Below are 24,606 nucleotides of genomic sequence, written 5' to 3'. Positions count from 1 at the left end.
ATCCTACAGCAGTTGCTTTTAAATATACAAATATTCTTCTGTGATGTTAATTTACCATGTCAAAACCACAGATTTTCAAATAATCTAATGCCTAAAGATTTGCAGCATGACACATTTTATTTACACTAACATAAAAAAGACATGCCACAAAAATGTTTTTGATAATGACAATATTTCTAACCTCTCTAGATAAAGAGATTTAATCAGGAAACTCTACTCATTGGATTGTCACAAAAGGATCTTTTCCTGACCAAATAAAATATAAGAACACTGTCCTGCCAACACATAAACATCACATATCTAATATAATTTACATGTGAGCTATGGAATTTGTCACAAATTTCAGTTAAACAAAACTGGGTGTGTCTTGGACAGTTTTCCATTTATGAGAGGAAGATGGACAGCTTACACAGTGGTTTAACTTACTGATACAAACAAGTCTCATGCATCCACCTGATATTGCAGCACTTCCACATCCATAAACTGCCAGTGAAGTCTATGGAAGAAATGCAAAATCAAGCTAAGGTCCTTTTGACGTACGTTCATAATTGCCATTAACATTAATGAGAGCAATGTGTGCACATACTGGAAAGAGGAGAGCCCCTCTAAACTAAAGCACAGGTTATAAAACAGAGTGGAGCTAGCAGTCCTTATATGCACACACTAGAACCCACTGTATATATAATAATATAATTCCCAGATAATATCATTTCTCAGATCTGTGTTTTAATTGAAATAAAGGGTCAGCAGACTGTGACAATTATCAAGTTTACAATGTATTCATTCTTCATTTTGTATATTCAGATAAGAATATAACAGGATTTTACAAATCTTCCACATTAAAGGTAAATTTAAAAAACAAAACAAAAACAAAAATACCCACTATACAGTCCATTGCTATCTAATCCAATGTTTTCGCCATGACTTCATTGGATGCAGGACCAGACACACATGTAACAACTTTCAACTGAAGACAACAGGGAACTTGACAAAGTGAAAAACTACAGATACAGGAATCACGTTACCTGTCATTAATTGCAGAAATACGATACAGGAGTTCAGGACAGAATGCAGAGAATATATTAGCCAACCAGAATTATAAGGACATTTATGGAGGCAAATAGAATGATCCAATTATAATTTGGCCAGTTTACTCAGACTACCACCCCTACCTCCTGAGAAAAACATCATGAAATGTTTTATTATTAGCAGTGAGGTAAATAGTTTTATATTCCCTTCATCCTGAAGGAATTTGGTTCCGTATTGACTTAAAGAGCAGACTGCCACCTACTGAATCATGTGTGCAGTGTTGTTAAGCTGTGATCATCCCAGGATATGAGAGAGAGAAGGTGGATGAAGTAATATCTTTTATTGGACCAACTTCTGCTGGTGAGAGAGACAAGCTTTCGAGCTTAAATAGAGCTCCTTTGCAGGTCTGGGAAATGTACTCAGAGTGTTACAGCTAAATACAATTGTTTAGCGTAAGTAGTTAACGCATATTTCAAGGGACCATTCAAGGTGAAGTGGCCCATTACCACCTCTTCAGTCATAGGGGGGAAATGAGGGGGAAAAAACTGGGGGTTCGGGGTTAAGTTGTAATAAGCCATAAATGCAGTGTCTTTATTCAGTCCATGATTTTTAGTATCTAGCAAAGTTATGAATTTAACTTCCCAGGCTCGTCTTTTGAAAGGATTGTGCAGGTTTCCTTTGAGGAAGAGTACCCAGAGGTCAGATATAGAGTGATTGTTTTTTGAAAAAACTGTTCACCCAGAGGTGATGATGGTGTTTTTGTCTTTTATCATTCTTCTGTATGAGTTCATTCAAGATATCACCTCCCTGTATACCAGCATCCCTCACAGAGATGCCATTGCTGCCTGTCTCAAATATTTACAAGATAATGGACTACCCTAAGCTATCCACCCCAAACATTGCCAAACTAATCCATTTCATCCTCATCCATAACAATTTTACATTGAACAACAAACACTCTGTCGAAACCACTGGAACAGTCATGCATACTAGGATGTCTCTGTTGAGGTGGCCTGGGTACGGCTTCATGAGCCATAGGACTAAGGGGTAGTTGGGTCTCCCAGGATCACTACTGGCATTTCAACATCCCCAACGGTAATCCTCTGGTCTGAAAAGAAAATCCTACATGCTGCATTCTGAACAGGCCTGTGTTCTTAAAGATGTATGTGTCACGCACCTTCCTTGACCATCCTGCGTTGATATCAGTAAAACATCAATGGTGATTTACCAGCACTTGCAATACCATAGAAAAGTAGCCCTTTCTGTTGATGTACTCTGTGGCAAGGTGGTCTGGTGCCAAAATAGGGATATGCATCCAGGAATGTTGCCTTGCACATCCAAAAGTTCTGCAGCCACTGCTCATCATCCCATACCTGCATAACGACGTGATCCCACCAGTCAGTGCTCGTTTCTCAGGCCCAGAACCATCCACAGCTGCCAACAACAACCTTGAATTGTTTCTTTGTATGTCCCACAGCCAGCTAGCCTCCAAGCAATCGTCATGTTCCCCGCGGTTCCTCTGGCAGCTCTATAAATACTGCAGGATCAGGCATGTTGTGCTCTCAACACTCATCACAATAATGCAGAGCTGTGCAGGGACCATGCTTCTCTCAGAGATGGGGGACGCGTGGGTTTGCGGGGCTTTTGAAAAGAGGCGTGGAACATTATGGGATGCAGATAAAATTATGGGATGAAGAAACTGCCTCATGGGAAGCTGAAACCATGTTCCCAGTTACCCCTGCATGACTCGTTTGCCCCCATGAGGCAATGCAAACCCTACCCAAAACACCCTGTGTTATATGGTGGCAAGTTGCACAGTGGGATAGCTACCCACAGTGCACTGATCTCTGCATCAATGCAAGCGCTGGTAGTGAAGATGCGCACTGCCAACATAAGGAGCATAGTGTGGACATACAAAAGCAATTTAATCACTGCAGCGGCTGTACATCGATGTAACTTAGGTTGACTTGCCTTAGCTGTGACACTCTAAGTACCTTTCACAGACCTAACGAAGAGCTCTGTGTAGCTCAAAAGCTTGTCTCTCTCACCAACAGAAGTTTTTCCAATAAAAGATATTACCTCACCCACCTTGTCTCTCTAATATCCTGGGACCGAAATGGCTACAACGCCACTGCATACAAATATTTCCTGCAGCAATTGAGCTTTCCTGTGGGAATCTTTTCAACTCTACTTATCTTTTTATGTGACAGTGAGCATGGAAGCTGACTAGAAGCCATACTTGGCCAAATAAGTGATCAATATATCTGTTAATGATTGTATAAATACTTCTAGACAAAACAAGACAGCTTTAAATTATCTCAATTTCAGTTAGCACTTTTTGGTAAAAATATGTATTACAAATACATATTTTACATACATTGTTCATAAACATTACGGCATTAGAAATTCCAGATTCATATTTAAACATATTTCTAAATAGATATGCATTTATACACACACACGCGCACACACCCCTGAAAATAAATATTTATTTATGTGTATATATATATATATATATATATATATATATATATATATAAAAATCTCATTGATCACCTAGTTTTTTTAACTCCCATTGGAAATAAAGCCAGTATGTATTCAGTTAGTTGGAAGAATAAGAACCTCTGAAGCCTAAGTGTGATGGCTGCCATCTTGGCCAACACATGGGGCAACTGAATCGGAGACCTCCAGAGCTAAAGGCATGAGCTATTGCTTCTTGACCTATAAGTCTCTAGCTAGAGCTACAACAGACTATTATTCTCTGTGGATTGGGCACAGGGGGGAACCTGTAACATACACTCACCAGTAGGTTACATATTTCCTCTGATCAAAGAAGGATCATCTGAGCCCCGCAGCAGTTCAAATCTCAGACAAACCGTCACTCTTGTGACAATCACCATGTTGGCTAACACCTGGGGATTGAATCAGAGACTGCCAGAAATAAAAGCGTAAGCTGCTATACCTTGAGATAAAGAGGGAAGCCTCTCACGCTGGCTCTGAAAGACTCATGCCCTCTGTGGATTGGTAGAGAGGGAGACCTGCAACACTTATTTACAAGTGGATTACATAAGCTTGTCAATGTATACCTTGATAATCCTATTTTCCTGGAGGGGAATTGTTCTAGAGATGATAACCCCACAATGTGCTTATATGCTTTTGTAGGAACCCATATGGACATTGAGCTCTCCAACAATACAGATGTTCCAAGAGTCAGAGGTAAAGATGTTATTATGTGAAGGGGTGGAGTGCTACTTCTTGTGCTCCACTTTCACTTTAGAAGAAAGCTGATTTTGACTTCCCATCTATACCCTATCCATAATTTCTATAAATACAATTTATACACACATACGCATACCAGGCTGAGGAGGATGAACTACCACATAACAGGACTCTGATTAAGTTTAGTCTTGGAAACCACCCCTCCCCTCACTCACCCAACCCTCCCTGCACACTTTTTAACCACACATCGTTTTTGTACCGGGGAGCATGCCACTGCACTCAACCGCTTGCTCTCCCACAATTTTGGGACTGTCTGCACTGCAGTGGAATTTCCTTTGCTTTGATCCTGTTTGTGCTGTTCAGTGTAGGTGACGTGACTGCTAAATTCCATCAATGCTAATACAAGTTATTTATGAAAATTCACTAGTGCCAATTAAACTGAAAAGTGCATATCCCTTGTAAATATATATGAAATATTGCACATGGCAAATACCATATATGCAAAATCTTGCATATATATCACCATGTGCCTAGTTATCTTCCATGTTAAAAGAGCAGAATATTTTGCAAAGCACATACTGGGCTTGACTGTCCACACAGCTACACTGTTGACACCAGGCTAACTCCTTTGAGTTAAGTGGAGTTATCCTGGCCTAAACCCCAGCGTACCCAGTTTATATAGAGAGTACCCATACAGAATGAGCGACACACCCATAAATGCAGAAGAAATTGGCATACTAACTGTAGACAACAGAACATGGTGGGTGTATGATTGATGCAGGACAAGGAGTAACTGGCATCAGAGATTTAGTGATGAAAAGCTAATGGAAAGAAATGAGTTTGGAGGAGGACAGCTTGATTCACAGGGAAATATTCAAACTGATTTTTGTAACTATTTGGCCAAATGGCTGTTTTGTGAATTGGTAAAGGTATGTGGAGTCTTTAACCATTATAATTGAATCCAGCCCAAGTCAGAGGGAACAATATTTGTTATCTAATTACAGATCAGTGACCTATATGAAATGAGTTGGGTTGTCTCAGTCCAAGTCCTAGTAGACAGGTGTTCTCATTGCAGCTGACGCTAGTGTTAGCCTCCTTGTTGGAAGTTGCATTAAATTGGAAGGGAGATTAACCTGCTTGCACTAGTTAGAGCTGTCTCTTTAGGTTCAGGTTGAGACACAATGGCAGGATGGTGTAATACAGGGGTAGGCAACCTATGGCACACGTGCCGAAGGCAGCACGCGAGCTGATTTTCAGTGGCACTCACACTGCCTGGGTCCTGGCCACCGGTCCGGGGGGCTCCGCATTTTAATTTAATTTTAAATGAAGTTTCTTAAACATTTTAAAAACCTTATTTACTTTACATACAACAATAGTTTAGGTATATATTATAGACTTATAGAAAGAGACCTTCTAAAAACGTTAAAATGTATGACTGACACGCGAAACCTTAAATTAGAGTGAATAAATGAAGACTCAGCACACCACTTCTGAAAGGTTGCCGACCCCTGGTGTAATACTTACCCACTCATCTAAAGCACTGAAAGGTACTATTAGGGTTATCAACTTTCTACTCCCACAAAACCGAAAACTCTTGCCCCACACCCTGTCTCTGAGGCCCCGCCCCCACTCACTCCATTCCCCCCACCAGTCACTCACTCTCCCCCACCCTCACTCATGCGCTCATTTTCACTGGGCTGGCTCAGGGCACTGGGGTGCGGGAGGGGTTGAAGGCTCCAGATGGGTGTGCGGGTTCCAGCGTGGGGTCAGAAATGAGGGGTTCAGGGTGCATGAGTGGGCTCCGGGCTAAGGCAGGTTAGGTGTGTGTGGGGGGGGTGAGGGCTCTGGTGTGGGGCCGGGAAAGAAGGATTTGAAGTGCAGGAGGGGGATCAGGGCTGGGGCAGGGGGTTAGGGTATGGGGCGGGTGAGGGGCCAGGGATGAGAGATTTGGGGTGCAGGAGGGGGCTCCATACTGGGGCTGAGCAGTTTGGGAGGAGGCTCCAGGCTGGAGCAGGGTGTTGGGGTGCAGGGTGGTATGAGGGCTCCAGCTGGGGGTGCGGGGGCTGGGGATGAGGGGCTTGGGGTGCAGGAGGGTGCTCGGGGTTTCAGAGGACAGGAGGGGGAAATCAGGGCTGGGGCAGGGGGGTGGGACGCAGGAGGGGATGAGGGGTGCAAACTCTGGGTGGCGCTTACTTCAGGGGATTCCCAGAAGCAACGGTGTGTCCCTCCTCCGGCTCCTATGCAGAGGTGTGGCCAGGCAGCTCTGCACGCTGCCCCATCTGCAGGTGCCGCCCCCGCAGCTCCCATTGGCCATCGTTCCCAGACAATGGGAACTGCAGAGCTGGCGGTTGGAAGGGGCAGCGCGTGGAGCCCCATGGCTGCTCCTACACCTAGGAGCCAAAGAGGGGACATGTCGCTGCTTCTGAGAGCTGAACGGAGCCATGGCAGGCAGGGAGCCTGCCTTAGTCCCGCTACGCCACCGACCGGACTTTTAACGGCCCGGTCAACAGTGCTGACCAGAGCCGCCTGGGTCCCTTTTCAACCGGGTGTTCCAGTCGAAAACCAGATGCCTGGCAACCCTAGGTACTATATGGCTAGGCCCCTCTTAACTGCAAGAATGCCTCTTTCTTTATACCACAATTTAAATCAGTGAAGGTACCTGAGCTAGAGCTCTACTGGTACAAATGAGAGGGGAGATGCTGTCAGCATATTCTTTGCAGTGACCTGCAGGCTTTGAAATTGGCTCCCCTTCCCTAGTCCAGAAGTCCTCAAATTTTAGGACCTCTTTTTCCCCAAAACATCTGAAAATGGGGGGGAGAATGTGGTTAGCTTTTGGAGAGAGCGATTTTAAATTGCCTGGTTTGCTCATTGGGAGTTACATGGTATGGAAGTGCTGTAGTTTAGTCATAACAATGGGAATTTTTCATATTTATATTTTAAGTTATGTCAAGGTCTCCAGGGATGAAATGGGAATAGTGACCACTCACACCTGCCCATGAAAGGCAACAAATTGCACATAAAGGACCAAGTGTTGGTAATTATACCACTTTAGTATGATATCTAGTCAGAGTTCATGGACAGTGTTGAAAATAAATATACAAATAAATAAATAAATAAATCTGATGTTGCACAGAGCTGTGTTAAACACCAATCATCAGGCATCATTTGTCCACTAAGCCAGAACTAAACTCATGCTCCAGTGTAGTGCTGTTGAGCCCTACACTGCTGTTGCTGTCTTTCAAATAGGGTTGCCAACTTTCTAATTGCACAAAACCGAACACCCTTACCCCGACCCTTCTCTGAGGCCCCTCCCACTCACTCCAACCCTCCCCCCCGGTCGCTCGCTCTCCCCCATGCTCACTCACTTAAACTGGGCTGGGACAGGGGATTGCGGTGCGGGAGGGGGTGAGGGCTCCAGCTGGGGGTGTGGGCTCCAGGGTGGGGCCAGAAATGAGGGGTTCAAGGTGCAGGAAGGAGCTTCAGGCTGAGTCGGGGGTTGGGGTGCGGGAGGGGGTTCCGACCTGGGGCAGGGAGTTCGGGGTGCGGGCTTAGTCTCCCTGCCTGTCCTGGCTCTGCACTGGTCCCGGAATCGGCCGTCATGTCCTGCCCCAAGAGAAGGTGTGTCCAGGTGGCTCTGCGTGGTGTGCGTTGCCCACACCCACAGGTGCTGCCCCCGCTCTTCCCATTGGCTGCAGTTCCCGGCCAATGGGAGCTGCGGAACCAGTGCTTGGGGCAGGGGCAGTGCGCGGAGCTTCCTGGGCTGCAGGGACATGCCAGCAGGGATCCTGCCTTAGGTCCCACTGCGCCGCCGACGGCACTTTTAACGGCCCGGTCAGCAATGCTAACCAGAGCCACCAGGGTCCCTTTTCGACCGGGAATTCTGGTCGAAAACCGGATGCCTGGCAACCCTACTTTCAAATCTATCTATTTTAGATACTTATATGGTTCACACTACCGTGCCATCAGAGCATCACACAGTTTTTAAAGGTATGTCTACACTGCAATTAAAAACCCGTAGCTGGCCTGTGCTAGCTGACTCGGGCTTCTGGCTCTTAGGCTAAGGATCTGTTTGATTGTGGTGTAGATGTCCAGGCTACAGATGGAGCCCAGGCTCGGGGACCCTGCGATGTGGGAGGGTCCGAAAGCTCGGGCTGCAGCCCCAGCACAAACATCTACATTGCAATCAGAGCCGGCGCTAGGCATAAGCAAACTAAGTAATTGCTTAGGGCCCCAAGCAGCTCAATTAGGGCCCCCCTATTCCTTTTTAGCTGTTTAATAAGTTTAATAACACATATTGGGGGGAAATATTCCTGGGCTAGCACCGCCTCTGACTGCAATTAAACCACCCCTTAGCCTGAGCCAGCCATAAGTGTTTAAATGCAGTGTAGACATACCCTAGAGTACGACATCCCTGCAAGGTAGGGAAATACTATTATTCCCATTTTACAATAGGCAGCTGAGCACAGAGAGACCAGGTGACTTGCCCAATGCTGCACAGAGCAGGGACTTGAACCTAACCTCCTGAGTCCCAGGCTACCACCCTAATCTCTGGACCATCCTTCTCATTTAGAAATGGGATGCAAAAACAAATTTTTAACTATTTATTATCATTAACTGCTATCGACAATGTAGGAACACTTTCCTGGTCAGATACCAACTCAGCTAATTACATGTGTGCCTATCTAATTGTACTGTGCAGTTTCAATTCCGTAAGTCATTCTTTACTTCTTGTCTTAAACCATTAGTTAGTGTTAATGACACTTTACTGCAAATTGCACACAGTTTTCAGAAGCACTGGTATCTGCATTTTTATTATAAACAAGCATGCAGCGAATATCTATATATAGGCTACACTCAAGCAAAGTCTAAAAAACAACTTTGAAACTGTTTTTCTAGATACTAGCACTACATAGAAAGTAAGGTATTATTAACTGATCACATTAAAACAATGTTTATACAAATGTTTGTAAGAGAAAAGGAATAGTGCATGCATCAACATACAATTTTATCTTTGTTTCATAGTTAAATTTCAATTCAACTTTACTTGATAAATGAACTTTCTAGTTCCTGCTTGAAATATATTTGAAAAAGTCCAAACAAAACTTGCAATAGAACAGAAATAAATGCCTACAAATGCTATAACTATTAACAAAGGAATTATCTGTGAGGACGCGCGCACACACTATCTATAACTACATAATCTAGATCCAAATCCTGTGATTCTTACTCACATGAATAATGCTACTGCAGTCAATACGTTGGCTTGCATGAATAAGTATTATTGGATTCAGCCATTGATCAGGCAAAACTCCTACTCACTCTAAAGGGAGCAGAATAAGGCCCTGGTAAGAAGTGCAGAATTTGTTGCCCAAATACAAAAGTAGTTATTTTTTTCCTTTTACACTATCTAAAACTAAATCTAACTGAAATTATTATTTATAACATTTACAGCTCCCCTAGAGTATATTAGGAATTTAACAGTCTCAAAGAGCTTACAAGCTATATTTCAATGAGGATGATGTAAGCGTACATAAGAAACAAAAAGGGAAGAAGTTTGAGGTTGGTCAAGGGTTAGAGTAAAATATATATTACTGCTGTTATACAAAATAGTTGACATTAGTGACAATTTTCTTGAACGTGATGGACTTCCCCTTGAGGATTGGCATAAACCACCCTCATGCATAGGCATCTGGACAATTCCCCTGGTTTGTATATTCATTGCCTGTCCCCACACACAGTGAAAACACAGCATTCTATTGCGTTTTTGGGCTTTGTGCGCTCACATTGGGCAGGAAGTGGGCAGTAATTGTCCCTCTGTACTTATTCAGACAAATCTCCCAACTAACTCAATATGGCATTATGCTGAATAAAGACTTCAGAAACAGAAATACAACAAAATATTGCTACATAATGATAGAATACTGTACTTAAAACCTTCCTACCTATGCCTAATTTCCTCATATAAATAAAAGATAAAGGACAAGTGTAAAATAAAATTATTAAGCTTAAGGTATAGGCTCAAATTAGATGCATCGAAGATATAAACTTGAATAGTTACTGTTTCCATTGTCTGAAAACAGTTTTAATTAGTTATTTTCCCATAGGCTTTTTGTTCAAGTGAAGATAGTCCCAATCAGTCAACGGGCTACACTTAATAATGGCCCATCAACTGTTTAATGCAGGAGACAGTTCTTGGAAAACATGAAGCATACATACTTTTGGTATCATATTTGAAACTGAAATAGTACAGCTGGTTAAGTAGTAAGAAACAAGACAATTTCATGAGATTCCTGGGGCATTGGACTCAAATCAACAAACATTTCAGAACTGACATTAAATTTGCATGAAATTCACATTCATTCAAATGAGGATGGCTACCTTAAAAAAAACAAACAAACAAACAAAACAAAACAAAAATAAAAAAAGAACCCAGCTAATCCCAATTCTTTCAGGACAACCAAGGCTGTTCTGCTATCAAGAATAAACTATCACAATTAAAAATAATGCTCTGGCACTGTTCAAACAAGGGTTGTTTTATTTTACGAGAAACAAGTGGCATTACCTTAGGGAAACATGACCATTTTAAATTTCTTCACTGAAGAAAAAACAAAAGCAAGCGAGAAAAATTGAAAACTCCAAAGTTTATAATAGCATCATTTCCCTTTCTTTTTCATATCAATTTTACATTTTCTCACATTCCTCTCTGCTGGCAGCTGCTACTCATTGGCTTTTATCTCACAGGGAAGCAGTTGCCTGTAAAACTGATGCCAGCACTACTCCCAAACTGGAGACTGAATGTCTAATCTTCATAATACAAGCAGCCTCCAACTGATCAACTTCAGACTTACATTTTTAACACGTGAGTCCACAGCTCAGACTCCCTTTGGATTAGCAGTATTTTTTTAATTAACACTTCTGTGGAAAAGAGGAGTTTATTGTAAATGAAAACTGCAAAAAAATAACTGAACAAAAGTGAAGTTGGTATGTAAACACACAAGATGTAAGAAGTCACATAATAAACAAGGTATTTTCAGACTGTCTGAAGCAATATATTTAGAGTAAAATAGTTTTGTATAGTGGACTGACAAAGAGAATTGGCTTTCCTAGACAAACTAGTCTATTGCAAATCACTGTGAATTGATAAGGACCACCAACAGAGCAGTTCTACTAGTACATGAGAACAAATTCTCGGAAAAATCACTCTGTTGTTCTGCTGAATAATGAAGCTGGCATCTCAGACCTTTAGAAATGTTTAACTGGAATTCTGATTGTAAAATATTTTTCAAGGTTCTTTTCCAAAATTACATCTTCACAAACACTCCTTAGAAATACAGATAAAAAGCAAATTTGCATCCTTGTGGTTCCCATGGAAAATATTTCACTTATTTCTTATAATAAGTGTTCTATAGATCATAACCAAAATTACGTGCTGGGATTGTAGGTTCAGCTGCTGCTGTCCTTCATATCTATCTTTTGTCTGTCTAGTACACAGAAGATGACTGAAAAGTCATTAAATAATTTTGGTCAAAATTTTTCAGTTCTCTACAAGATCAAGCAACCATGCTCTCCCTCTAGATTAAGAATCCTCCATAAAGATAATCCACTGGATCTTTTTTGTTTCGTTGATTTTTAGTCAAGATGATAAAAAATTGTCATCTTTTGTGTAGATCTGTCAGACAGATTTCTAGCCTGCAGTTTTGTAAGTTAATTGTTCAACTATAAGTAATGTATGTATAAATATATCTGCCACTCAGAGCCTTGGAAAGGTGGCCTTAAAGATAATTTCATATTATTCTGACACCTGATATCAGATGCTTCCCTAACAGTCACTTCTCCATTAAAAAGGTCAATTAAATTAATAAAACATTCAAAATAAAAGAAAAACTCCACTCTTTCTGGCTGCATGGGCTGCTGTTCCTAATTAGAGCTGAAATGCCCAGTTCAGTGGGCACAGTGGCTGACTGAACCATGCTTTGTGTTTGGACTCAAAATCATAGAAAATAGGGGGAAATTGTTCAAAGAGTCACACAGAAAATACAATATTAAAAAAATCTAAACGTAAGAATTTTATTGCAAGAAATTACCTAAGATAATAGCTATATTAGTCACTTAGCAATTGTTGCAGGTCAGCAGACTGATTAGGATAATCAGGAAAAGGTCACCCAAAATGACAGAAACACCCTCAATGTCAATGCTGTTGGGTGGAAGTAGTTCCCCTTTTTCCACTCCTGAGAAGACCAGAGTTTTGGAAATTCTACAGTATGCACTTTGACTAACTACCCTATATATACACACACTGATGATGATCCAATAAGACTTGCTTCATTATTAAGTAGTGAGCCTTTTTGATAATGTACTCCCCAGGCTTGTTTGGGGATAGAAGGGAACACAGAATGGGCACATATGTTCTAACAATGATTCCTGCACAGTTCAAGAACCCCAACTTTTTAAATCCCTTCAATCATCTCTGGCAGGTTGGCCACCTTGATCATGAGCTCTTGCAATACACTATATAGGACCTACTGTGGACTTCCCAAATCCCAAGATGGCGATGAATTGCTCAATAACTATTTGAATAGCCAACTTCTAAAGAGGGCAAACACTACTCTTTTTCCCCCTCAGTGAAAGGAATGTCTGATATTGAAATGTCAGAGCTAGTTCACTATACAAGGTACACAAAGGTCTCCTCTCTCTCCTGGAAATTATGCAGCCACTGTTACTCATCCCAGACTCGGAGAACAACTCAGTCCCACCAGTCTGTATTCACGTTCCAGACCAAAAGTGGTCCTCCATACAGTGACCATCTCACACTTACACCACAGAGACATCTAATCAGGGAAGTATATGTGCACCACTGCTGAATCATGAACTGTTGGCCACAGTTTGACTCTAAATAGGTTCTACAGCAGGGATGGGGGAAAACTGCGGCCTGCGGGCCGGATTCGGTGGCTGTACCACGTGGCTTGGCCCCGCTCCGGCACTCCGGCCGGGGCGCCGGGTCGGGGGCCACACCACGCAGCTCCCAGAAGCCGCGGCCTAGGAGCCAGAGAAGGAACATGCCACTGCTTCCGGCAGCCGCTTGAATTAATCGCCGCTCAAAGCCTGCACCCCTGAGCCTCTCCCCACGCACCAACCCCATGCCCCAGCCCTGATCCCCCTGACACTCTCCAAACCCCTCGATCCCAGCACGGAGTACCCTCCTGCACTCCAAATGCCTCAGCCCCACCCCAGAGCCCACACCCCTAGCCGGATCCTGCACCCCTTCCCACACCCCTACCCCCAGCCCTGAGTACCCTCCTACACCCCAAACTCCTCATCCCCAGCCCCACCCCAGAGTCCGCACCCCCAACCAGAGCCCTCACCCCCTCCCACTCCCCAACCCCAATTTTGTGAGCATTCATGGCCCGCCATACAATTTCTATTCCCCGATGTGGCCCTCAGGCCAAAAAGTTTGCCCACCTCTGTTCTATAGGACCATCCACTGCGGTCTTGCCACAATTACCTCTGTTGCCTTGTGACTGGTTTTCAAAATCTGCAACAGAAACCCTTCTTGAAGAGCTGACGGTTGTTCCTGGTCTCATTTGGAGAAAGGTCTAGGAAATGGCCAGCACCATAGGACTTTTGGGATGTCCCTGGGGGATTATGGGAGTTTGACCTTTTTTCATTTCCCCTGTGCTCTCAGAAGACCTTTTGGAATCTCTCAGAATCCTCTGTTTTAGGCAGTTGGGCCAAGAACCGGGGACAAGTTCCCTGAGAACTGTGCAAATACAACTGTATAGCACCTTGTTGAGCAAAAGTGACCCACACACAAAACAGCAGCGGACACACTGCACCTCTGGAAATTCAACTGCCAATTTTTTGTGTGTGTAGATGCTGTGTGTGCATGCACGCAGGGGCAAATTTATACATAACAGATGTATATGTACATAGTGAACAGACAGACAGATATATGCATGTAACACTTAATATAAAACAATTATATCCTAAACCACATCACAAGGATTTATTAACTTAAGTCAATTGGCATTTCTTTGCCTTTTTGCCAACAGGCATGCTAACATCTAACACTGAGGCTGTGCTGCTATTATGAACTCTACTGCAGGAATGTAAACAAAACAGACATGGATAGATTTCCTGAACTACCTTGAGCCAGATGCAGTCTGAGGAAAGAAAGAGGGACAAGGAATGGAGGAGAGGAGAAGCTGCTCGAGGGGGAGCTGCCTCACGTACTCTAAATCTCGCTATCTACAGTTCATCCTACAGAATCTCCCATTTCACGACAGAGAATTTTTTTATTACAGCATATCTCTTTCTCAGTATTCAAAAACTGAATACTGGAGCCTGCTTGTTACGGCAAAGGTTTCCATGATGATTAAATGGGTTAAGAATGTCCCATTCACTGTGATGGAACAGGATGGTACTGCTAGCAATACAGTTCCTTTAAAAAGACTGCAATATCCAAGAGATAAAAATCTATCATGCCAATGGTGTTTTGAAAACCTCTCTGATGCAGTTAGCAATGAATGTGTAACTCCCCCTAATGGAGGAATATTTGAATGTACCTCAGAGAAAATTTCAATAACTCAAAATTATAGTATAGTCATTTCACTTTCCTTCACTTCTTAGGGTTTTTTTTTTAATAGAGGTTTTAAGACATATGATCATAACTCATACCAAATGTACTCTATTATGAATACAAGTTTTTATTTCCTTACTGGGTTTTGTCAGCTAAGTCAAACCTTAAATATACATGTATTTTACTGTAATTCTGTAGCATTTATTCCTTTATCACTAAAAATCTTTAAATAGTCATCTGCCAATCATTTTAAGTAAGTCTTTGTGCCAAATGTTTTGTGGCTCCAGCCAGGTCAGCAAATTGGCATAAAAATGATAGTGCCATGACACATTGATTTTGGTAGGCAGGATAAAGGGTCACTTCTCATACACACAGCTGCTTGTAATGAATGCAACATGTTTGAGGCCTATTCTTGGACAGGTTCCCCTACATTTTAGACTCAACTTTTCTTGGCAAGCTTTCTGGGGCCATACTATGTACGTGTCCCAGTTACTTCAGCCAAAACTTTTCAATATGAAAATTCATCAGTATTGACTCCATGTGTAGATGGTATGTCTTTAAAATGTCTGTCTTTTGAACCTAATCACTCACCAGAAGCCTCTTTCCTAGTTCCAGTTTTAGAACCCCATGGTATATATCTGTTTTTTTCTGGAGCTGTAGATAAAGATGGCATATATATAGGGTACACATATGAACAGATGTGTGTGTGTGTATAATATGTAACTTTGCCTGTTCTCATGTGTGTATATATAGTGAACTAGTTCTTGTGAAAGATGCCAGATCGATATTCTTGGAGTCAATATGTTTGTCCACAGCTGCAACAATGCAATCCTTTAAAAAAACAAAAAACAAAAAACCCACAGCTGTGCCGCATTCCTGAACTACGGGACTATTTTTCTACAGGTGAGAGAGTAATTCAAGTCTCTGTTCTTTAGTCCTCAACTACAGTGCCAAGTGTACCATCTCTGGTGGTAGTTTTAGTGATATGGCTATTGATGCAATAAGAACAGGACTGAGACAAACACTTCATTTCAAATAAGTCACTGTCAGCCATTTTAAGTCTATATTGACCTGGACTGGATTTGACCTATCTTTCTGGTGGGTGAAATTTTATGTATCCTATTCCATTACTGATCCCCTGGCCCATCCAAACCCACCTAATGTGGAGAAAATGTAATGAGGATAATAGCCTAGCCTGAAGGGATGGGTGAAAAAAACAAATGACCCTTACTTGGTCTGATCTATTTGTTGGATAAAAAGCTTGGGACAACTGCTGCTGAAGAGCTCCCCACTCAAAAATATATATATTTTTTTGAGTTTTTTCTGTTTAGTGTAGAAGGCAGGACATCTATATTTATTAAAAGGAAACCTCCAAAAGATTAGTGCCTTAGGGTCACTTCTGTTTTCCTTTATTTTGGTGCAAGCAAAGTCAGATTCAAGCCCTATTGGGCAATATGAGGCCTAACAAAGATTTAAATTGTGGAGCAAAAGTGGAAAAGTTAAGCATATTCTCCCATGGACAAAGCTACCATGACAAACTGATATGCAGAAGCACATAAAGGATATTGATAATATACATAATCCATATGAATCATTCAAGATAGCAAAGAACTTGTAAAAATCAAAATATATAATGGTTTAAAAATATTGGAAACAGATGCGAAATTAGAACAAAAAGCTACTGAGAAACAACCATTATTGGCAGAAAATAGGAAATATAAAGAGGAAACCCATAAAAGAAATAGGTTGGGAATATCTAACCCTTCTTGCTCAGTTTTTAAAAATGTTTCTAAGCAGAGAATAAACATAGGGGAGGAATTTATTGTTATATTGATTTAACAACAATGAAGATTCAGTAATCTGTATTAGTGAGGTGGATTATGGCAAAGTGAGAAGGAGGAACCTACAGGAGCAACAATTAAGAAACTAGTTGCAATGAGGGAGGGAATGTATGTGAGGCACAGTATTATGTGAAAAAAATTATTTCAGAAACGGTTATATAAGCTACTGCAGTATTTTCAATACTACTGAAAATATTTCAATTTTTTGGGGTTACTTAAATATACTCCTCATTTATGTCATGTACCTCTAAAGATTTCTAATCTATATTTCTGTGACAGAATCAGAGAGTTCATACTGCAAAGGCAGAATCAGAGATTCATACTGCATAATGGCTAAGCATCAGAATGGGTAAGTGGAACAATTACACTAACATCGGTCTTTGATCAGGACATTCAGAAAATGCAGGACATGCCACTATGGAAAAATTCACTTCAACCCCATTCCCACCTCTTCTTTAATGGAATGTTTTACTGCGATTTGTTTTATATGTTTGACAGAAAGTAAATGACTAAGATATAGGAGATCCTCCAAAGATTTGTGATCCTTGCAGAAGAGGTTAATATGAGTCAGGGAAGATCAGAGTTTAGGATATATAAGTAATACAAATACTGTCAGTCATTTTCTTAAGATGATAGCACAATTTTGTTTGTCGTACTCTATTGAAAAAAAATCTTTCGCTATTACATCTGGGATTGCAGTTCCAATCCAATGTGCAACCCTAGCTTCTTGGCATTGGTGCTTCAGAACACTCTCTAGAACAGCGGTTCTCAAACTGTGGGTTGGGACCCCAAAGTGGGTCACAACCCTATTTTAATGGGGTCACCAAAGCTGGCTTAAACTTGCTGGGGCCCAGGGCCAAAGCCCAAGCCCTGCCGCCTGGGGCCGAAGCCCAAGGGCTTGAGCCCTGGCCGGCAGGGCTTAGATTACAGGCCCCCTGCCTGGGGCTGAAGCCCTTGGGCTTTGGCCCCCTCACCCAGTGCAGCGGGGCTCAGGCAAGCTCAGACTTCAGTCCCGCCCTCCTGGGGTCGTGTAGTAATTTTTGGTGTCACAAGGGGGTTGTGGTGCAATTAATCCACCATTCACAATTCAGTACAAGTTGGCACAAAAGCAGATTCAAGTAAGTGGGAGATGTGAGTGAGAAATCATTGACTAATTTTCTATCTCCTTTTTTGTAAAAACAAAAAACAAAGAAAACAGCAGCACACGAGATAAAGCATGAAAGAACAAGCACGAGCAACTCTAACTTAAGTTGCATAAAACTTGCTGAGCCTTGCACTGACATCTAGACTTCTTCTAATAATGTTCTATAACTTCATAATCACTTGGAGGTATATATTAAATCTATGTGAAACCGCCCGTTTAGATTTACGTGGTTTCAGTAAAACAAAATCCGTGGGTTTACTGAGTGTGATTCGTTTCAGAGCGATATCCGTGTTAGTCTGTATCAGCAAAAACAATGAGGAGTCCTTGTGGAACCTTAGAGACTAACAAATTTATTTAGGCATAAGCTTTTGTGTTAACAGACTTAAAAGTGGCAATTCTTCAACAAAAAACCTTCGAAAACAGACTGCAACGAGAAATTGCATAACTGGAATTAATTTGCAAACTGGACACCATCAAATTAGGCCTGAATAAAGACTGGGAGTGGATGGGTCACTACAATAAGTAATTTTCCCTCTGCTGATACTCACACCTTCTTGTCAACTGTTGAGAATAACACTTCTACCTTAATTGAATTGACTCGTTAGCACTGACCCCCCACTTGGTAAGGCAACTCCCATCTTTTCATGTGCTATAATATATATTCTGCTTACTGTTTTTTTCACTCCATGCATTTCATGAAGTGGTTTTTAGCCCACGAAAGCTTATGCCCAAATAAATTTGTTAATCTCTAAGATGCCACAAGGACTCCTCGTTGTTTTTGCTGAGTGTGATTCGTAACTCTAGAACATGAAAACTGCTAACAGAATTTTTATCAAATCCAAACAATTATCACCATCCACCTGCTAACACACAACTCCCCATTCCCAATAGGCCATGGCTTTTAGGGGCAATCTTTTCAGGATGTTGGCGAGGCCAGGTCATTTCATCCTATTACGCTTTTAAAGGGCAAGTAATGAGCCTGCTGCCCAGCCACATATACGCTTTTTTGGAGGGAAGTTAGGATATTGCTGAAAGAAGGGAACTAGCTGCCTATTCACCATGGGCATTTATACTGCACTCATCTTTGCACAGCTCTTCTTAAAAGTTTAGACAAACCCCAAATTTTCAAGCTGAGCTCATGGCCCTACTACATGTGTTCATCCATACTTTCTAAGAGAAAAGACAACTAATTATGTTCCTGCCTGTGACTTTCAGTCCACCTCTAAAAGTCTTAAATCTTAAAATATGCTCTAGATCCTGTATTTTAAAAAAATAGTAAATACAGAGAAGCAAAATTAAAAGTGTTTGTAGCTGCCCAAGGAGCTTCGTGTATATATGGATGAGAGAACTGCCTCTTACAGATATCCTGTATAGTTGTAGCCATGTCAGTCCCAGGATATTAGAGAGACAAGGTGGGTGAGGTAGTATCTTTTATTGGACCAACTTCTGTTGGTGAGAGAGACAAGCTTTGGAATCACCAAGAGCTCTTCTTCAGAAGACTTGAAAAAAAAGTTTGTGTGGCTTGAAAGCTTGTCTCTCTCACCAACAGAAGTAGGTACAATAAAATATATTGTCTCTCTCTCTTTCAGACATGTCAGTTGAACCATAAATTTAGCCATACTATTCTAGCACGGCAATTGAACTCACTTCTCCATTTGGCTAAAGGCCAATAATAAAATGGCCTAGTTTAAGTCCAGTATCAAGCCTTACTAAATCAAAATCATTTCAAGACAATGCTTATAAAAATGTGTCACAAATATTTTCATTTCACCATGGTCTAGGAAAGACCTCACAGCTGAATCATGATTTCTAATCTTCTCTCCTACCCCTTGTTTGCGTTTTAACTGATTTCTTCTGTTTGACTCTAATTCTCAATTGTTCTGCAATCAAAGAAAAACCAAGAAAATAGATCCAGTGAAACATGTGAAGCATATTGGAATGACTATTCTTAGCTTGTTTATGGTTTCTTCTCCTACCCATGTGTTTTCTTTTAGTACTCCTATGCTTTCAGAAACAGAAACTGATTTTTTATTTTATTTTATTTTTTACATATTTGTGGTTCATTGATAATCCTGCTATGGTTTATCCTAGAGTCACAGAATAGAGCAAGATAAAGTGGCTGATTAACTGATAAGTTTCTTGTTTAATGTATTCCAGTCTGATGAAAACCTGAACAAAATTGTTGCATAGTTGTCAGTAAAATATAAACTTTCGGAACATCTCAGATACACCCATAGGCTTTTCTTGTGTCCTACTAAACTTCCACTGGATAATGAGTAAAATACCAAATATGTTTGTAGCCTGGAAGTAAAGTTAATAACTATGTAAAATTACACTCTGTTAAATGATTAACACTGAACTAAGAGCTCAATACTTTTATCATTGAATTCACAGGAGTGCACTAACCATAGTAATTTGAAAGATCATTTTTTAAATTTAGTTTGACAATTTAAAGGTTTCTCAGCTTACATGCAGTGCAGAGCAGCAGTGTTCTTACTTCCAGGATAAAAATCATTTCAAATGTACAAAAAGGTAAATTGGAAAAAGAACACTTAAGCCATACAAAGAAACGACATCTAGAGAAACAGCCATAATAGCTGTTAGCTGATATACTGGGTATGTGAAACATGATACAACCAGGGCTAACTTGGCCTACTCATAAGGTTTGCAAACACACAAGGGAGTGCTAAACTGGAGAAGACCTCTTACCTTCCAATATCTGACAAGTACACAGGCTGAAGTGTATCAGTGCAAACACAGTTATTGTTAAATCATATTAACTAAATAGCTACAATAAAGACACCAAATACCCAGCTATCTATGAATCAAAAAACAATTGAGCATAAGCATAACAGTTTCCAAAGGGGAAATTCACTCAGAGACAAACCTTTGGTTTTCCTTCCCCTTCCAATTCCCATTCTCTCTTTGCTCCTTCTCTCTCTGTTCCTGGAACGCCACTGGAACTTCAACAGCCTCCAACCCACCATCAACCTCAGCCTGGACCAATCTACACGGGAGGTCTACTTCCTAGACACCACGGTGTAAATAAGTGACGGTCAGATTAACATCACCCTATACCGAAAACCCACCAACCGCTATGCCTACCTTCATGCCACCAGCTTCCATCCCAGACACACCACACGATCCATTGTCTACAGCCAAGCACTGAGATACAACTGTATCTGCTCCAACCCCTCAGACAGAGACCAACACCTACAAAATCTTCACCAAGCATTCTCAAAACTACGATACTCGCACGAGGAAACAAGGAAACAGATCAACAGAGCCAGACGTGTACCCAGTACTGCAAGACAAGCCCAAGGAAGAAACCAACAGAACTCCACTGGCCATCACATACAGTCCCCAGCTAAAACCTCTCCAACGCATCATCAGTAATCTACAACCCATCCTGGACAACGATCCCTCACTTTCACAGGCCTTGGGTGGCAGGCCAGTCCTCGCCCACAGACAACCCGCCAACCTGAAGCATATTCTCACCAGTAACACACCGCACCATAGTAACTCTAACTCAGGAACCAATCCATGCAACAAACCTCGATGCCAACTCTGCCCACATATCTACACCAGCGACACCATCACAGGACCTAACCAGATCAGCTACACCATCACCGGTTCATTCACCTGCTCATCCACCAATGTAATATATGCCATCATGTGCCAGCAATGCCCCTCTGCTATGTACATCGGCCAAACTGGACAGTCCCTACGTAAAAGGATAAATGGACACAAATCAGATATTAGGAATGGTAATATACAAAAACCTGTAGGAGAACACTTCAATCTCCCTCGACACACAATAGCAGATTTAAAGGTAGCCATCCTGCAGCAAAAAAACTTCAGGACCAGACTTCAAAGAGAAACTGCTGAGCTTCAGTTCATCTGCAAATTTGACACCATCAGCTCAGGATTAAACAAAGACTGTGAATGGCTACCCAACTACAAAAGCAGTTTCTCCTCCCTTGGTGTTCACACCTCAATGGCTAGAAGAGGGCCTCATCCTCCCTGATTGAACTAACCTCGTTATCTCTAGCCTGACTCACTCTTGCTTGCATATTTATACCTGCCTCTGGAAATTTCCACTACATGCATCCAACAAAGTAGGTATTCACCCACGAAAGCTCATGCTCCAATACGTCTGTTAGTCTATAAGGTGCCACAGGACTCTTTGCTGCTTTCACTTGAGGAGAAGCATTTACTGGAGCAAGGCCCTAGAAGATCAAAATCTGTAGATGATCAACCCATTTTTCAAGTAATGACCATAAATGTATTTGTCACAAAGAGACTAACACATTTTTCTATTTAGATGGAAAATGAAATATGTAAAATGATCCTCTTTAACTTTGGAATCATAACAAGGAGGTCTCAACCATGTATTTTTCATTCCTGTATTTGCTGTTTAGTAGAGATGAGATAAGAATTCATCGCTAGCTGAATCATAAGGAGCTAGCTGACAAAAGCAATACAATTATAAACCTGCTTTCAGAAAGGACTACTACTTCAAAGTCCTGGATAAATCCATAGGGAGGTCTTAACTTGGTTTCTTGGGACATCTATTTTCACTGATACCCTAACTTAGGCTTAATAATTTACAGTCTGACATATGGGGAGCATCTTGATCAGTCTCAATGAGAAAAAAAGTCCTTAGCATGATACTCAGGGCAGTGGGGACTTAGTTATAAATTTACAGGAATTCAACAACAGAGGCAAAAGTGAGACTGTGACAGCAGGTCAAAGTAATGCAGTTGTACATTTCATGTCTCTACCGCATTAACCTATAAGGCTACAAAACCCAAAAAGACCACTTTAATTATTTTCTTTTTATGTACCTCATTCCTGGTGACTGGACTCTATTGCCTGGCTTTCTCTATACAGTTTGTAAATTATCTAGTCTCACCATGGCTGGGAAGGGTGTACCCTGTGGTGAGCTGCAGGAGCCCCAGCAGGCCCAGGGGAGCATCCTGCAGGGCAGGCTGGGGCCAGGACTGGCCTTATCCCCGGGGCTCTTCCATGCACCAGTTCACACTAGGCTGGGGGGCAAGGAGAGCGCTGAAGGGAGAGCTGCTTTGGTGCAGTGTCTCCTGCATTCACCCCAGGCTGCCCGGCGCAGCCTGTCCACCAAGGTAGCCACTCTCCTGCCCCCAAATGCCCATGGAGGATGGGGCACATCTGGGCTAGTGGCGAGAGCTCCTGGGGGTGCACAGCAGTCTCTGAAGTCGGGCAGCGCTGAGGAGTGGAGGCAGCGGGGCTCCCTAGGCAGGTTCCCAGCAACTCAGGGAAACAGACCCTGTGCCGGGTGTATGCTGTGCTGACCTTCAGTTTGTGCCTTGCAGTGCTGCTATCCCCCGTGCTTTGCATGGGCACCAATCCACCGTTCTCACCGCTAGTGCCAGAGGCTTGGGTGCAACAGTGATCCAGCATTGAGCGTATGGGCTGTATAGTCCCTACTGTAACTTAAAAGCTCCTCCAGTAAACTCAAGGTGTGTGACCATACTGTGTATCTGTACTGAAACTCCAAGAAAGGGCGCCAAAATACAAGTTCACCCAAGGTGCCATTTTCTCTAGACTGGCCCTAGAGGAGTAATTTCCTATCAGACCTACAACTACTATTGTTTATTTTGGTCCAATGGTGTTCATCTGCCTGATGTAAGAAGCAGTATATTCACAGTTTTCACCTGCTGCGTTCACTGAAACCGTTTCTGAAGTCCAGGAAGCTGGAAGGGGGAACAAACAAGTGAAGGGATAATTGATCCTTGTGATGGTTAGTGTTTTCCTATGGAAGTGGGGATTACAGTATGTATGTATGTAGTGTGTACAATTGTAGGATATCCTTTTCTTGTACAAGAATAAGCAACTTTTGGGGTGGATGCGGTTATGCCCCAATATGACTGCATCCCCATGGAATCAACTGATGTTCCCTCTGCATTTAACCACAGTTGCCTTCACAAGAATGGTTTGTGCTGAGGACATATAAAGTAAGCCAAATTAGTTTTGGGAATCCAGATGGACTTATAATAAAGTAGCTAAACAAGGTCTGACAATGACAACGTGCACACTCTTATCACTAGGATTTGAAAATAAGGTTGCCACTTCATTCAGAAATACATATCTGTCTCTCACTTGTGGTGTGCCTGTTGCAAGCCCTCCTTACACCTTTAAAATCTGATTTTGAACTCCAGTCCTTTTCCTTCTTTCTTTGGCCTCATTCAGTTCACCAGCATTTGCAATCACTATGCAAAAGAACCTGTGTTTCCAAAACAAAATGTTCTTCAGATAATGGTTCAGATGCCATGCCATCTCCTAGTCAAGTTAAATAATCCGCCCCCCCCCCCACACACACACACACACACACAAACAGATAATATACACTTATTTTCTTAACTTTCTATTTTAATTGAACCTTTCAATCTTCGGGAATCTCAGAAAATCACTGGCAAACATTATTTGAAGATAACATAGTACCCTAAAACCACTCTAAGGTTTCATTATGAATTCAAGATATAATAATGACCAGGGCCGGCTCCAGGCACCAGCCCACCAAGCTTGTGCTTGGGGCGGCACCTGGAGGGGGGCGGCGCGGCGCTCCGGCCCCCGGGGAGAGCGGGGCCACGGCCGGGCTCGCCGCCCTCCCCCCGGCGCTCTGGCCGCTCTCCCCCCGGCCCTGCCCCCTGCGCTCTGGCTGCCGGGGGGAGAGCGGATCCCCTGCTGGGGCTCGCCACCCTCCTCCCAGGGCTCCGGCTGCACTCCCCCCCGGCGCCCTCCCCCCGGCCGCTGGGGGG

The 24,606-nt window shown here is 42.3% G+C and overlaps 1 protein-coding gene across 3 annotated transcripts in view; it reads right to left on the bottom strand.

The window, feature by feature from the left end:
* Nucleotides 1–24,606, bottom strand: part of TENM3 (teneurin transmembrane protein 3) — a 665,511-nt gene that overhangs the window by 387,232 nt on the left and 253,673 nt on the right. The window lies entirely within an intron of this gene.

The sequence above is a fragment of the Terrapene carolina genome, unplaced genomic scaffold (genome assembly GCF_002925995.2).
Source record: "Terrapene carolina triunguis isolate 2854851 unplaced genomic scaffold, T_m_triunguis-2.0 Scaffold66, whole genome shotgun sequence".
Classification (NCBI taxonomy): Eukaryota; Metazoa; Chordata; order Testudines; family Emydidae; genus Terrapene; species Terrapene triunguis.
This window is presented reverse-complemented; position numbering and strand designations above follow the sequence as displayed.